Genomic DNA, 14,311 nt, shown 5'->3' with positions numbered 1-14,311 from the left:
CTCTGAGTGTCACTGCCATGCCAGTGGACAAATCAAGTGAGATATAAACTGTCAAATGTATTTTTCAGTGTGTTTGTGTGACTGTCCAGTATATTTGTAAATAGGGAGGTTAAGTTAGGTCAATGGAACCTAACACGGAAATGGGATTTTATAGTTTCAAAAATGCTTTTAGATGCATTGTCTCACCTGATCTTAGAAATAGGCCCGAGGGCAAATTTACTGGTATCATGACTCCAATTTACTCTTGCAGAAAAAGTGAGATTCAGAGTGGTGAAATGACTTGTCCAAGAGCACATGAACAAGAACACGTGGATACTATTCTGTTGATTCATAGTCTTTAAACTGCATCCAGCAGTGTACGTGTACCTTATTTTAGCAATAACCACCAAAACAGTTTATTTCATTCTTACCATGAGCCACACCCTGTGCTGGGTGGAGTATGATGAAAGCATTAGTTAAAGAAGCCAATACACTAAATATGAAAACGGGGTTGTTTAAACAAATAATGCATAACTATTGTTATCAAGTGAGATAAATACTAATTCTCCTCTTTCATTTTCTGGGTCTTATGTCTTCTTATTCTTTAGTATTATCTATTGGCTCTTCAGTGGCTTCCTTTTGGTATGTGCCTAAAGCTACTGACACTTGGTGCCAAAAAAAGAGCATCTGCTCTGAAAACTTCAGGTTCAGCTTCCCCTACCTCTGCCTCTAACCCTCCTACTTCCCTGAGATTCCTCTGGTAGCTGGTTAGCTGTGCTATTGCTGTCCATTCCCTTCGTAATGATGGCCTGGCTTTGATTTTATTATCTCCTACAGATGCTGACTCCTGATTGCCTCTCTTGACTCTATACTAGTGGCCCAACCTCTCCAGATCTTAGTTTTCCTCATCTCTGTTTGGGGGTAATAACACCTACCTCATAGAATTCTAAGGAGGATTAAATAGGTTGACACATGTAAAGTGCTTAAAATAAGTGCTAAGGAAATGCTAGCTGTTTATATTTCTTTTTTTAAGATCGTATTTATTTATTTATGAGAGAGAGAGAGAGAGAGAGAACCTGCATGAGCAGGGAGCCCTACACAGGGCTTGATCCCAGGATCCTGAGATCATGACCTGAGCTGAAGGCAGATGCTTAACCTACTGGGCCACCCAGGCACCCTACCATTCATATTTCTATGATAACTTTCACAAAAATGACATTTCTCTTTCATGTCTTCCTGGGCTCTTAGACCCAGGTTGGGTGCAGCACTCATCCTGCTTATCTGGGAGGGAATCCTCATGGGATCTATGAGTACCATGATTGGTAGTACACTTTCCAGAATGGGCTTATGTATTATAGAATTGCTCGCATACTGATTAAGTGCCACCTCTTAACCTCTTGTTTTCAAAGTCCACTAGAACCAGCCCTGGGTACTTATGCTCATATCTCCTAGACCCTCACCTTCCCTTTCCACATTAGAGAGGTTTCTCAGGGACCTATTTGCTCAGGGCTTTTGCTTCTGGATCTCTTGGGCACAGCCAGCTCCTTGTAAACATTATAGGACATTCCCCACCTCTGTAAGGCTGCTGGGGAGAAGGGGGCAGGGTGGTGAGGAGTGGACAGCTCTGCTTCCTTATATGGATTGCTTTTTGTTACACACCCGAGTTTATAAGGAAATGCAATTGAAGCTGCCATTATGTTTAAAAAAATCAAGACACTCAGTTATGAAACATAGAACATATAATTAACTTTATTGAGCAGAACAAAGCATTTTATAAAAACTCACTCAGACTGAATTAATATAAGGATACTTAGCATAATGTGTATAGTTTAAATTACCGCCTACTAATCATCAAGCAGTTGAGTGGTAAAGTTGTTAGACTTTCAATTTGCAAACAAGTAGAAGAAGGAAGGGCCTATTTTTACTTTCCGATGATTAGATAGAGCATACATTTGCCCAACTGTGGTGTGGGTTCACATAAAAAAGATCGGGTTCAGCTCTGAGTCTTGACATGTCAGCCTGATGACATTGTTCTGCATGTCCTGGTTCATGGCTACTTGTGCTATTAGTCAGTCTGGCTTCCTATCCCATTCAGCACTACCTCCACATACTGAAAATTGCCTCAACCCCACTAGGATCAAAGCTCCCCTCCCCCCCCACATCCTGAGATCAATTCTGATCCCAAATGAGAGAGATTTAGAGAACCATAATTTAATCACTCTGGCTAAGTGCATCGATTCAGCTTCAAGTTACTCTCTCTACCTACTCATGTATCTCTTTATCCTGCAAGTCCACCCTCATGGATTTCCATGGATTTCTGATTCCGGGTGCACCGCTGTAAGATTTTTCCTACTTCATCCCCACTCTGCCTTCTTCATATGGAAAAGTTTCCAGATCCCTGTTCTCTTCAGAAAGACACACAAGAGGGGAAGGTGTTAAATTTTATCCTGTCCTATTGGAGAGACAGTGAGAAAGATTTGGAATCAAGTGGGTAGAGTCTCAGCTTCAGCACTCACCAAGTGAACTTGAATACGTATATCAGAATAAGTGAGTCAGTTAAGAATCTTGGCCATAAGGGCCAGAAAATAGTACTCATACTGGCTTTAAAAACAGAGGAATTTTCTTATCATATAACTGAAAAGACAAAATGTAGATCTTGCTTAGCTTTAGCTGGGTCCATATCATGTCACTGGGATTTTACTTCTCTGCATCTGTCCTCTCTGCCATATGCTGCAATGCCTCCATTCTCAGGTAAGCTTGTCTCTTGTGGATGGATGACATTGCTCCTGGCCTTATGTCCTCTCAGTGTAAGGGTCTCTTTGGATAATTTGTTTTTGTGTACCCGTCTATGAACCATGACCAGACATTCACCGTGCACTGATGGACTTAGGCCAATCAGGATCACCTCTGGACCTCAGTGTCCTAGTCTATAAAATAGACATTGGATTGTAACATATGTAAAACTAGAGTTCAGGGATCTAGTGATTCTGCCCCTTTGGGGACTACTGGGGGAGAGGGATGTATTCCTGGCTTTTAGGAAAAGAGTGGCCAAGGCTTCCTTTTCTTCACACTGTTTCAGTCATCAAATCTTATTTCATTTGTTTTGATGTTGAAATTTTTAGTGACTGTATCAGTTAGCTTTTGCTGCATAACAAAATATGCCAAAGCACAGTGACTTAAAACAGTAACAGTTTGTTTAGTTTATGATTTTAAGGGTCAGCAATTTGAGCTGGGCTGGCCCTTTCGCTTGTCTCAGCAAGTGTAACTCATGAAATTGAAGGCAACTGGCTGGTCAGTTCATGTTAGCCTTGACTGGGGTGGCAGGGGTGATTGAGTTCTCTCTACGGGGTCTATTTTCCTCAAGATTAGCCTGGGATTAATGATCTTAGCATGGTGATCTTAGGGTTCCAAAAAGCAAAAAACAAGACAAGATGCAATGAGCAAGTGCTTTTCAATTGTCTGTGTCATATTTGTGTATCCTATTGGTCAAGTAAGTAACAGGATCAAATTGAGATTTAAGGAGTGGAAACACAAACTCTATCCCTTGGTAAGAAAAGCTGTAAAGGCATGATACAAAAGGCATACAAACTGGGATTGACTGGAGGAAATTTTGGCCATTTTTTTGCAATCTACCAAGATAAACTTGAACATTTGAAGATAGGGTGCCATATTTTTAAAAGTTTGAGAACTCTGACTAGAGAGTATCGAAGAGCTTTTCTGATCTGTCTAAATTTGATTATTCTCATAATTCTGGACATTGCTAGTCCATTTTCCCCAACCTCCCTTTCTGCCTTTCCCAGAATATCTGTCACAGGGAGGGGACCCAAAAAAATCAAGGCCAATTAGCCTGGTCCAGGCTTGTGACCTAGTTCAGTACAAGCCTCCAATTCATGCATACAGTGGGAAACTTGTTAATTTATAGCTTGCCCCACTTTAAAAGTTCCAATCTTAACTTGAGCCAGATTTTATGTTTTTTTTAAACTGAAGTCTTTGATGTATAGGCAAGAACTTCGCATCTTAAATAAATAACAGGTCAAATTCATATTTAGAGACATGAACCAGGAGCAGCACAGTTTTCATTACTAAGACCTACTTTATGCTGGTTTCTAAATTAGAAGCCCTTCCAGGGAGCCTGCAGCTTCCTCTTTTGCATGACTTAGACTCTACATGAGTGTCCTCAGTGTACCTGTTCCTCTGTTAACCTGGCAATCATCTTAGCCACACTGAACTGCTTAGAGTTCAGTAACTGCCCCCACGCTCTTCCTTGTCTCTAAGCTTCTGTTTGTGCTTTTTCCTCTGTCTGGAATACCTTCCAAATGCTCTCCTGTGTCCTCTTCATCTGGATTTTTCATTCATGTTCTCAGGGCCCAAGTTTGTATGTTAACCTTCTCCAAAAAAGTCTTACTTATTTAAGAATCTACCAAGCAATGGTTGGTTGAACACCCTTTCTCTGTGTAACCTTGACACCCTATATCCACAAAGCAATTATATATTACTTAAGTATTGTGTCATCATTATCTCTCTTCTTCACTCTATTATTCCCTTCTAATGTGAGAGCTTTGGGAGACAGGGATTCATTCACAGCTGTTGTGACAGAGCTTGACATACAGTAGGCAGCTGATATTTGTTGATTGAAATAGATCTCTTTGTTTCAGTCATGAGGTTCCTTAATTTTCAGGGGAGAGAGAACCAATATGTTAGTAATAGCAGCTAACATGTATTGAATACTTACTGGCCATTTAACTGTATGCTCTACTTGCATTATCTCATTTAATCTGCCTAGGGATGCCTGGGTGGCTCAGTGGTTGAGCATCTGCCTTGGGCTCAGGGCGTGATCTCGGGATCCTGGGATTGAGTCCTGCATCGGGCTCCCTATGGGGAGCCTGCTTCTCCCTCTGCCTGTGTCTCTGCTTTTCTCTCTGTGTGTCTCTCGCGAATAAATAAATAGATCTTTAAAAAAATAATCTGCCTAAAAACTCTATAAAGTAAGAATTACTATTATGCCTAATTAGAGGTGAGGGATCTAAATCACAGAGCATCTAACTGCAAGTATCAGACACCCAAAAGTAACCCAAATGATTTTTAAAATAAGGATAATTTATTTCCTCATGTAACATCAATTTTCCACAAATGACAGTTGCATGGGAATGGGAATTAGCAGGTTAACACTTCATCTAGGATACAGGATCTTTGCAGATCTTTGTTCTATCATCCTATTTCTCAGACTCCTTCTCAGACTGGATCATCTCATGAGAGCCATTGTTCAGGGCCTCATCCTCACCCAGAATACATCCAGTAGATGATGATAAGAGGGAAGTCTCTTTCTGTCTCCCAGGAAGTTCTTTTGGGATGGAAGTCTCACAGTAAACCCCATTTGTATCGCATTGACCATACTGGGTCACATACTTACCGCTAAGCCAGCCAGTGTTTAGAAGAATGAGAATCTCAAACTACACTTGAGAGCTAGAGATACAACCCCCAGAGAGAAGAGAAGGATAGTTACTGTAAAGAAGTAATGTTCCTGCCAACAAGAAAAGGCAGGATAGGGAGGATGGATTTTTAGGTAAACAACGGCAAGTGGTGGAGCCAATATTCGAAAAGTGGCAGTTTGACTCTGAAGTCTGCATTTCTGTGTAAATTTTAGACTTGGCATGTCTATTCCTCTAAGTCCCCTACTAGGTTTTTAACTGGGGTAGCACTGAATCTATGGATTAGTTTGAGAAGTACTGACATTTGAACAATGTTAAATGGCCTATTTATTTTTCTACTTATTTAGCTCTTTAATTTTCTCAGTAATGTTTTGTGGATTTCTGTGTATAGATTCTGCATGTCTTTTATGAAATTTAACCTTAAATGATAGTTTTTGATATGATTATAAACAGCATTGTTGCTTTTTATGTCAACCTTTTGTTGACATTTACTTATTTTAGAGAGAAGGCATGGGCAGTGGGCAGAGGGAAAGGGGAAGCAGACTTTCCGCTGAGTGGGGAGCCCAAGGTGGGGCTCCATTTCAGGACTCTGAGATCTTGACACAAGCTGAAACTAAGAGTAGGTTGCTAAACTGATTGAGCCACCCAAGAGACCCTTATTTCAACTTTCCAATTATTTTTTGCTAGATTATAGAACTTTCACTGATTTTTATATTTGAGCTAATATCCTGTGACCTTACTAAGGTACTTTAAAAATAATTTTTGAAGATTCCTAGGGATTTTCTACATAATGATGTCAATTTCGAATAAGGACATTTTTCTTTTCCAAATCTACATGATTTGTATTTCTTTTTCTTGCCTACTTCAGTGGTTAGGGCCTTCAGTACAGTGTTGAATAGAAGTGATGAAAGTGGACACTCTATTTTAGGAATAGAGTATCCAGTTTTTCACTGTTAAATATCAGAGTAGTGGAAAATCTTATACAGATGCTGTTTTTCAGTTTGAGGAAACCTCATTCTTTTTCTGGTTTACTCTGAGTTTTTATCATAACTAAATGCAGAATTTTGTCAAATGCTTTTATGTATCTATTGAGGTGATCTTACAATTTTTCATTTACATTTATTGATTCAGTAAATTATATTTATTAATTTACGGATGCTAAACCAACCTTGCATTCTTGAGATGAATCCCACTAAATTAGGATATATTGTCCTTTTTATAGCATTTGGTTTATGAATACTTTGTTAAGAATTTTTCTTTCTTGCCTATAATGATTATTTTTCTACAGTTTCCTTTTCTGGTAATCTCTATCATATTTTTGTATTCCAGTAATTAATTCTGGCCTCATAACGGAAGGTGAGAAGTATTCCTTCCTCTTCCACTTTCTGAAAGAATTTGTGTAAACTTGGTATAATTTCTTCCTTAAAAATATGCTAGAATGTGGAATGCCTGGGTGGCTCAGTAGTTGAGTGTTTGTCTTCAGCTCAGGGTGTAATCCCAGGGTATAGGGATTGAGTCCTGTATCGGGGTCCCTGCGGGGAGCCTGCTTCTCCCTCTGCCTGTGTCTCTGCCTCTCTCTGTGTGTCGCTCCTAGATAAATAAATAGAATCTTAAAAAAAAATTTACTAGATGCTGGAATTTGCAGAGAAGCCATCTGAGTCCAGAGGGCTTTTTTACAGTGAGAGGAAGGAAGGATTTAACTGCAGGTGACTATAAAACTATTCAGATTATCTATTTCTTCTTGAGAGAGCTTTGGTAGTTTGTGTCTTCCAAGGAACATGTCCATTTAATCTAAATTATCAAATTTATTGATACAAAGTGTTTAAAACATTCATTATCTTTTTAATATCTGAAGTTGTGTCATCTCTCTTTTTTAAAGATTTTATTGAAATTCAAGTTAGTTAACACTTAGTGTATTATTAGTTTCAGGAGTAGAATTTAGTGATTCATCAGTTGCATGTAACACCCAGTGCTCATTATATCAAGTGCCCTCTTTAATGCTCATCACCCAGTTACCCCATCTCCCCCACACAACCCCCTCAGCACCTCCATTTGTTCCCTATAGTTGAGTTTCTAATGGTTCGTCTCCTTCTCTGTTTTTATCTCATTTTCCTTCCTTTCCCCTGTGTTCATCTGTTTTGTTTCTTAAATTCTACATACGAGTGAAATCATACAGTATTTGTCTTTCTCTGCCTATGTGTCCTTTCTTTCTTAACATTGGTCATTTATGTCTTCTCTCTTTTTCTCTTTGTTAGTTTGCCAAGAGGTTCATTGATTTAATGGTCTTTTTCGTAGAACCAGCCTTTGATTTTATTCACTTCATTGATAATTTTTCTTTCAATGCTGATGATTTCTACTCTTGTCGTTATTATATCCCTCTTGTTGCATGCTTTGAGTCTAACTCTTTTTTTTATTGGCTTCTGAGATTAAAACTTAAATTATTGATTTGAGGACTTCGTTGATTTCTAATTAAAGTATTTGATGCTATTCATTTCCCTCTGAGCAAGGGGTTGACATGTTTTCTGTAAAAAGCCAGAAGTAAATATTTTAGACTTTGCAGGCTATATATGGCCCTTGTTGATTAGTCCTTGTCTCCTTCCCATCTCCCACCCCCCTTTTCTTCTTTTTTTGTCCCTGCCCCTTCTGTTTATTCAGACAATTAAAAATGAAAGAAAAAAACGCTTAACTTATTATAGTTATACCGCCATAGTTTGTTGACCTCTGCACTAAGCACTGCTTAAACTGCATAACACAAATATTTTGTGTTGTATTTTCATTCAATTTAAAATATTTTCTACTTATTCTGGAGACTTCCTTTTTGACCCATGTTATCTAGGAATTGGTTATCTGATTCCTAAATATTCAGGAATTATGCAATTTCTTCCTATTATTTATCTCAAACTTACCTTCATTTTTGTTAGAAAGCATGCTTAGTATGATTTTAATTGTTTGGAATGTGTCAATGCTTGTTTTAGGCTGGTTAGATCCAGAATATGGCCTTTCTGGTGAATGTTCATGCATACTTGAAAAGAACGTGTATCTTGCTGTTGTTCGGTGGAATGTTCCATATATAAGTGTCAATTGAAACAAAGCGATGGATAGTGTTCAGATTTTCTGTATCCTTATAGATTTTCTGCCTACCAGTTGTTCCTGTTACTGAATGAGGGGTGTTGAATTCCTAGAGCTACAACTCTGACCTCTGTGTCCTCAATTCAGAGCTGAGCTTTGGATTTCTCTCTTTGTGTTATGGCATGGGAACACCCAGGTAGGAAGATGGTGTACTTTTAGAGCTAATCTCTCTTTCTCTTCTATCAGGGGTCACAGAATTATACTATCTGTTTTCTAATGTTTGAAAATTACTATTGCATATGTTTTGTCTAGTTTTCTAGTTTTCAATAGTGGGAGCACAATCCTCTCGGCAGTCAGTCCTTCACTTGAGGAAGTGCAAGACTCCCTGGTCTGCATATTGAAGGATTTTGAGGATGGCTGAGTAAAGGTTGAGGAAGCATGGTCCAAGCTAGTGGGCTTAAGCAACTTCCCAGGATCACACAGTTAGTAGCATTATAGTTGGAACCTGATTCTGTGTTAGATCACAGCTAGGACCTATACTATGTGTGGAGAATGACATGTCTCTGACTTTGAGGTGACCATATTCTAGTGGTAAAGCCAGATATTTTAAAGCCTAATGCTGCCATGCTAAAGATTGTGCAAAGATTGAAAGAGAAGGGCTATTTCTTGTTTATCTCTTGGTACCAGTGCCAAGGCTGTGACCTGGTGCTCACTCACTAGGAACTCAAGTTGATATTTATTGTTGATATTTGTTCCATTACAAAAAATGTAATGGAAACACAGAGGACAATGTTTACTCTGTGCTTGAGGCAGATGGTGGTAGAGATGTGGTCAGAGTATGTGCCTAGGATTCGATATCCAGAGGTCCAGATTGGATCAGTGGATTCAAGTGATGACAAAATTCAATCGGAGAAAGACAGTCATCATATGGTTTCACTCATATGTGGAATATAAGAAATAATTAAAAGGACCATAAGGGAAAGGAGGGAAACTGAGTGGGGAAAAATTAGAGAGGAAGACAATCCATGAGAGACTCCTAACTCTGGGAAACAAACAGAGGGTTGAAGAAGGGGAGGAGGGTCAGGGGGACGGGGGACTGGATGATGGGTACTAGGGAGGCCATTTGATGGGATGAGCACTGGGTGTTAAGCTGTATGTTGGCAAATTGAATTTAAATGAAATGAATAAATAGGAACAAGGCAAGTTGCCATCATCTCCAAAAAAAAAAAAAAAAAAATCAGCTATGTACTTTCATGGGTTGGTGTGATTCAAATAAGACACTTGGAAAATATAATTAAGATTAGGAAACAGAGAACAGAGTTTGGTATAAAAAATTTTGGAAAAAGTGAATTGGTCTGCACAGCACCAGAGTCTGTGGTGCCAGCCAAGCTTATTGCTATCTTATTCCTTTCTTTAGTGTGATCTTCCTGATTGATGTAGGTGAGTAAGCACTGGCTGATGGGTCCTCTGCCCAGAGATGAGCATGGTCACTTAGCTGATGATAGAACCACAGGCCAAGGGAGGTTGGTGGTATCACAACTCTAGAAGGTCTCTCTCTTTACACTGGGAAGTCCTATGACTTTTACTTCTCAATCCTATCTCTCATTTCTCTTTTTCAGAGGGCTTCTTGGCTCCTTGCCTGTCATCCTCACTACCTTGCTCTGGTCTGTTAATGCTTATAATTTAGTATGGTGATATTTGCATAGTATTTTACTTGTCTAGCTCATTGTGTGTTAGCACATCAACACCAATACCTTTGCTAGACATGAAACTTTTCGGACATTGCTTCACCTGCTCACTTGAAGCAACTCTGCCTCCTGGGTCTGTCTCAAGGTTCTTGCCTCATTCTCTTAGAATGATCTCATGGCACTTTTCAGTTCCTGTGTCCTGAGTGGTTGTATAAAACATCATACTTCTTTATTGTTGTGGCTGATGAGTTGTGGACCTTAGAAGAAGGGGCAGAGGTCCCAGGAGGCTCAGGAACAGAAATCAAGTAACAGAAGAAACAGGATCCAAATTGGGAAAGAGAAGTTGCTGCCAAAACATGCCAGAAGGGTAAGCAAAGGAAGGAAGGCCAGGTATGGTGGGTGAATTATGGAAGATAGGGCAAAGTTAGGGGAAGGATAGAGATGATAAAGGACCAGCATCTAAGTTAAAATCAGCTGAGTAAGGTTTCCCTGCTTTTATTATCTTCCCAGATCACTAAGTAAGCATAACCAAGCCATATGTCTTGTGCCTATTGGCCATGAGGTGGCATTGCTTGGACTCTGTACCCACCCCTCACAGTGTGGTTGATGTTCGGCTCCACTTCCACCAAATGTTCATTTCCTATTTCCAGCTCTGTATTTTTTTCTTCATAGTATCCAGTGATTCAGTATCCCCTTTATATTTCTTGACAGTATTTTCTGGTTCTCAACATCTGTCTCACACCAGGTCAGTGGCCTGTTCTAGCTTTGAGGGTAGATCCAAACCTCCCCACTCTTCAGTTTCGCAGTTGGCTTTGTGGATGCCTATCCAGACTTACTCAAGACTCTTTGAACAGGAATCCAGACAGCTACTAGTGATAATTATTCAGTATTTTTTTTTTTTACTACATAGCTATGAGCCTGTAACTTGACAGATAAGACCACATTAGGGTCCTGAACGGGTGCAGCTAGGAAGGATGAAATGGGTAGGTTACATCCTTCTTCCAAAACTTAATTCTTGCAGGAAGGTTGTAGAACCATGGCTAAGCCTGGGCCCCCTAAAATACATCCCGTACAGCCTCTAGGACTTCTGTCTCTGGGTTAAGGTTAATGAAGTCACTAAGTTTTGAAGACACAGCCTCTTCAATAATTGTGGTGTCACTATCCAGAGCCTCTAGGGGAGACTCTGGTTCATCTGGTTAGTTGTAGATCTGCTCCTAATGTGGGGCACACAGAATGATTGAAGGTCATATATGCCTTGGGTAGAAATATGATGTGAAGTTAGTTTATATATTGGAGCCAGCCCCAAATATTTCTTCCTTTCAACTCTTAAGTACGTAGAGGAGGTAGCTCACTTTAAAATATGTTGACTATATCCTGTAATTAAACACTGAAAACTACTTTTTAATATATATTCAAAATGATAAAATAATTGCTAAATTATGCAGATTTTTATGGTGGGCTTGAAACAAGCCAATTTTTTAAAATTGGCACCTTTTGCTGATTCGAAGATGTTAATCACAGGGACCCTAATAGGCCTATCAGACTTCTCTAATATATTCAGATAAAATGAGCAAAATCATTAAATGCCCAAATATTGATTTAAAGTGCTCAAGTAGTAATGAAATTTGGCTCTCTGCTTGAGACAGGGCACACTGGCTGTATACTTTAATTTCAAGGAAACTGCTGAAGTGTGAGGCGGGAGGAGATGAAAGGGAGGGGGTTGGGGAGAGAAGATGAAGAAACATGAGATACCAGCCAATGAACTAGAGTGAACCATTGGTTCAGATAGAGAGGAGGTAATTGTCAAAAGGACGTAGATTGCCCAATAAAACTGCATAGGTACCCAACACAGGAGGCCTGGATTGCCTTCAGAAAGGGATGAGGAGAGGAGAACTTATCAGACATTAGGCTCCAGCTCCTTTCTTTTAAAGACCAGTATGAAATGAAACTCAGAAATAATGTCCATCACAAGTAAGGGGAGTCCATGCATTGCCATGACCAAACAACCGTGTATTTGTTTTCTGGTGTTGCCATGACAGTTTATGCTTAAATATTATGGCTTAAAACAATGGAAATTTGTTCTCTTGGTGTTGGAGGATGGAAGTCTATAATCAAGGTATTGTCAGGGCCATACCTCTCCAAAGGCTCTTGGGGAGAATCTGTTGCTTTTCCAACCTTTGGTGGCTGCCAGCTTCCTTGAATGTGGCTGCATCTCTGCCTCTGCCTTCTCTGTGTGTCTGTGTCCTCTCTTTCATCTGTTTTATGAGGATACTTGTCATTGGCTTTAAGGTCCATTGGGATAATCCAGAATGACCTCAATCCTAACTTTAATCATGTTGGCAAAGGCCGTTTCCCCCAAATATGGTAATATTCACAAGTCCTGGGGAGTAGGATGCAGATACATCTTTTTAGGGTCATCATTCAACCCACTACAATACTTTATGCCTTTAGCATGCCTTGTGCAAGTCCTTTAGGATCACTGTCTAGGACACAAAGATGAACCAAGTGGTATACTTTATGAAAAATCGAAGGTCAAGGAAGAGCAAAGGTTGCATTCAGAAGGATAGCTGGGGGAGTGTTTATGGCAGAGAAAACAGGTCATAACTAGGCCTGGCAGGAAGGGTGACAAATGGTAGCCATCTGGGAGAAAGAAGAAGAGAGAAGGGGGCAGAGAGCAAGGGGTAGGGGGCTGTGGTGACTGAGGAGCCATGTGAGGCAGGGCCTTGCACATCACATGGAATCTGGACATATCCCGAGGATAAGAGGGTAAGTCGCAGAAAAGTTTATTCTAGAAGAGAAATAATATGCCTTTTTAAAGATACAAGATATACAAGAGGGAGCCATGGAGGTAAGAAGACCAGATGGGAACTCTGTGGGTAAGGTACCCCGGATTAGCACGCTGGCAGGAGAGTACAAAGATGAAGGTGGGCTTTATCGTTGTTTGGGACAAGAGATCAACAGGAGCAAGTGATTAATTGTGTGTGAGGCCTAGGAGAGCAAGCAGGAGGAGTCAGGGCGACTCTGGCCTTATCTACTTTGTAAGTGGTGGGGGCGCCAGCCATGGAGCCGGAAGACACCATGCAGGGCTGACCACCATGCCTTCCTCTTGGCTGTGCTGTAGCTGCCACTGACCCTGACCTCACATCCTCTCTCTGGTGGTCCACTTCTTATTCGCAAGCTGACTTGAATCTGACCTGTCCTTCTGTCTCGGCTTTAAGTGTGTATCCCTTACTTTGCCTCCCTGGAGTAGGGCTTTAACCTAAGCCAGCTCTGGGCTTCGTTATTCCTTGGTCAGCATTAATATCCCTGTGGATTCTGTCCCCTTTCTCTGCAGTGAGTTTTGACAGCAAAAATCTAGAAATAGCAGCTGGAAATCAGAAGGAATTGTAAGATCAGATGATGCCTAGATCATGAATCAAGTTCTCCTCTGCCTTCAATTTTCTTATTAAAATGAGCAGTGGGATAAGTAAAAATAGGGAGAAGCAAGCGTTAGTGCTAGAAATTAGGGAAAGGTGACAGACATACAAAGTGCTAAAGACAAAAAGGTTTTTTGTTTTGTTTTGTTTTGTTTTTTAACTGATGCATCATTTATTTGGACAAGATGAAAACATCTCAACACTATTTCCATTTATGCAGAAAGTGGAGCATTTAAAATATGTTAGTTTTTCTCTTTTTTAACAGAATTTATTTCAGTGTGGTCTCAGGAACTGCTTCTCACTTTAAGGGCTCAGGTCTTAGTAGCACGTGTGTGCACGCATCACAGCAGGAGGGACAGGAGGAACTTGGATTCTGGGTCACCATCATCATTGTCGTGTCTGCACCAACTAGTGGTAAAAATACCCTCTCAGTTCTCCCTCCATATCCTACTTCTGAAGCCAGTTCTGGCTTTTATGCAAGCCAGATCCTCAGAGATGAATATAGATCATCAATATCATCATTAACCCCTTCAGTCAGAAATGTGGTGTCTTCGCATTTTTTTGTTTTGTTTTGTTTTGTGAGCTTGGATTAGCTCTGTGAACTGTTGGAATGTCTTGTCTTTCAACTTGAAAAAAAACCTGTTTTAAATAACAGACTAGATACATATAAGGAAATTATCTAAGAAAAAAAATAATTGGGGGGAAGGGCATGGTCAGCAGATTCTGTAGG

This window comes from Canis aureus, chromosome 23 (assembly GCF_053574225.1).
Source record: "Canis aureus isolate CA01 chromosome 23, VMU_Caureus_v.1.0, whole genome shotgun sequence".
Taxonomy (NCBI): Eukaryota; Metazoa; Chordata; class Mammalia; order Carnivora; family Canidae; genus Canis; species Canis aureus.
The sequence above is the reverse complement of the archived record's forward strand: the minus strand, read 5'-3'. Positions refer to the sequence as shown.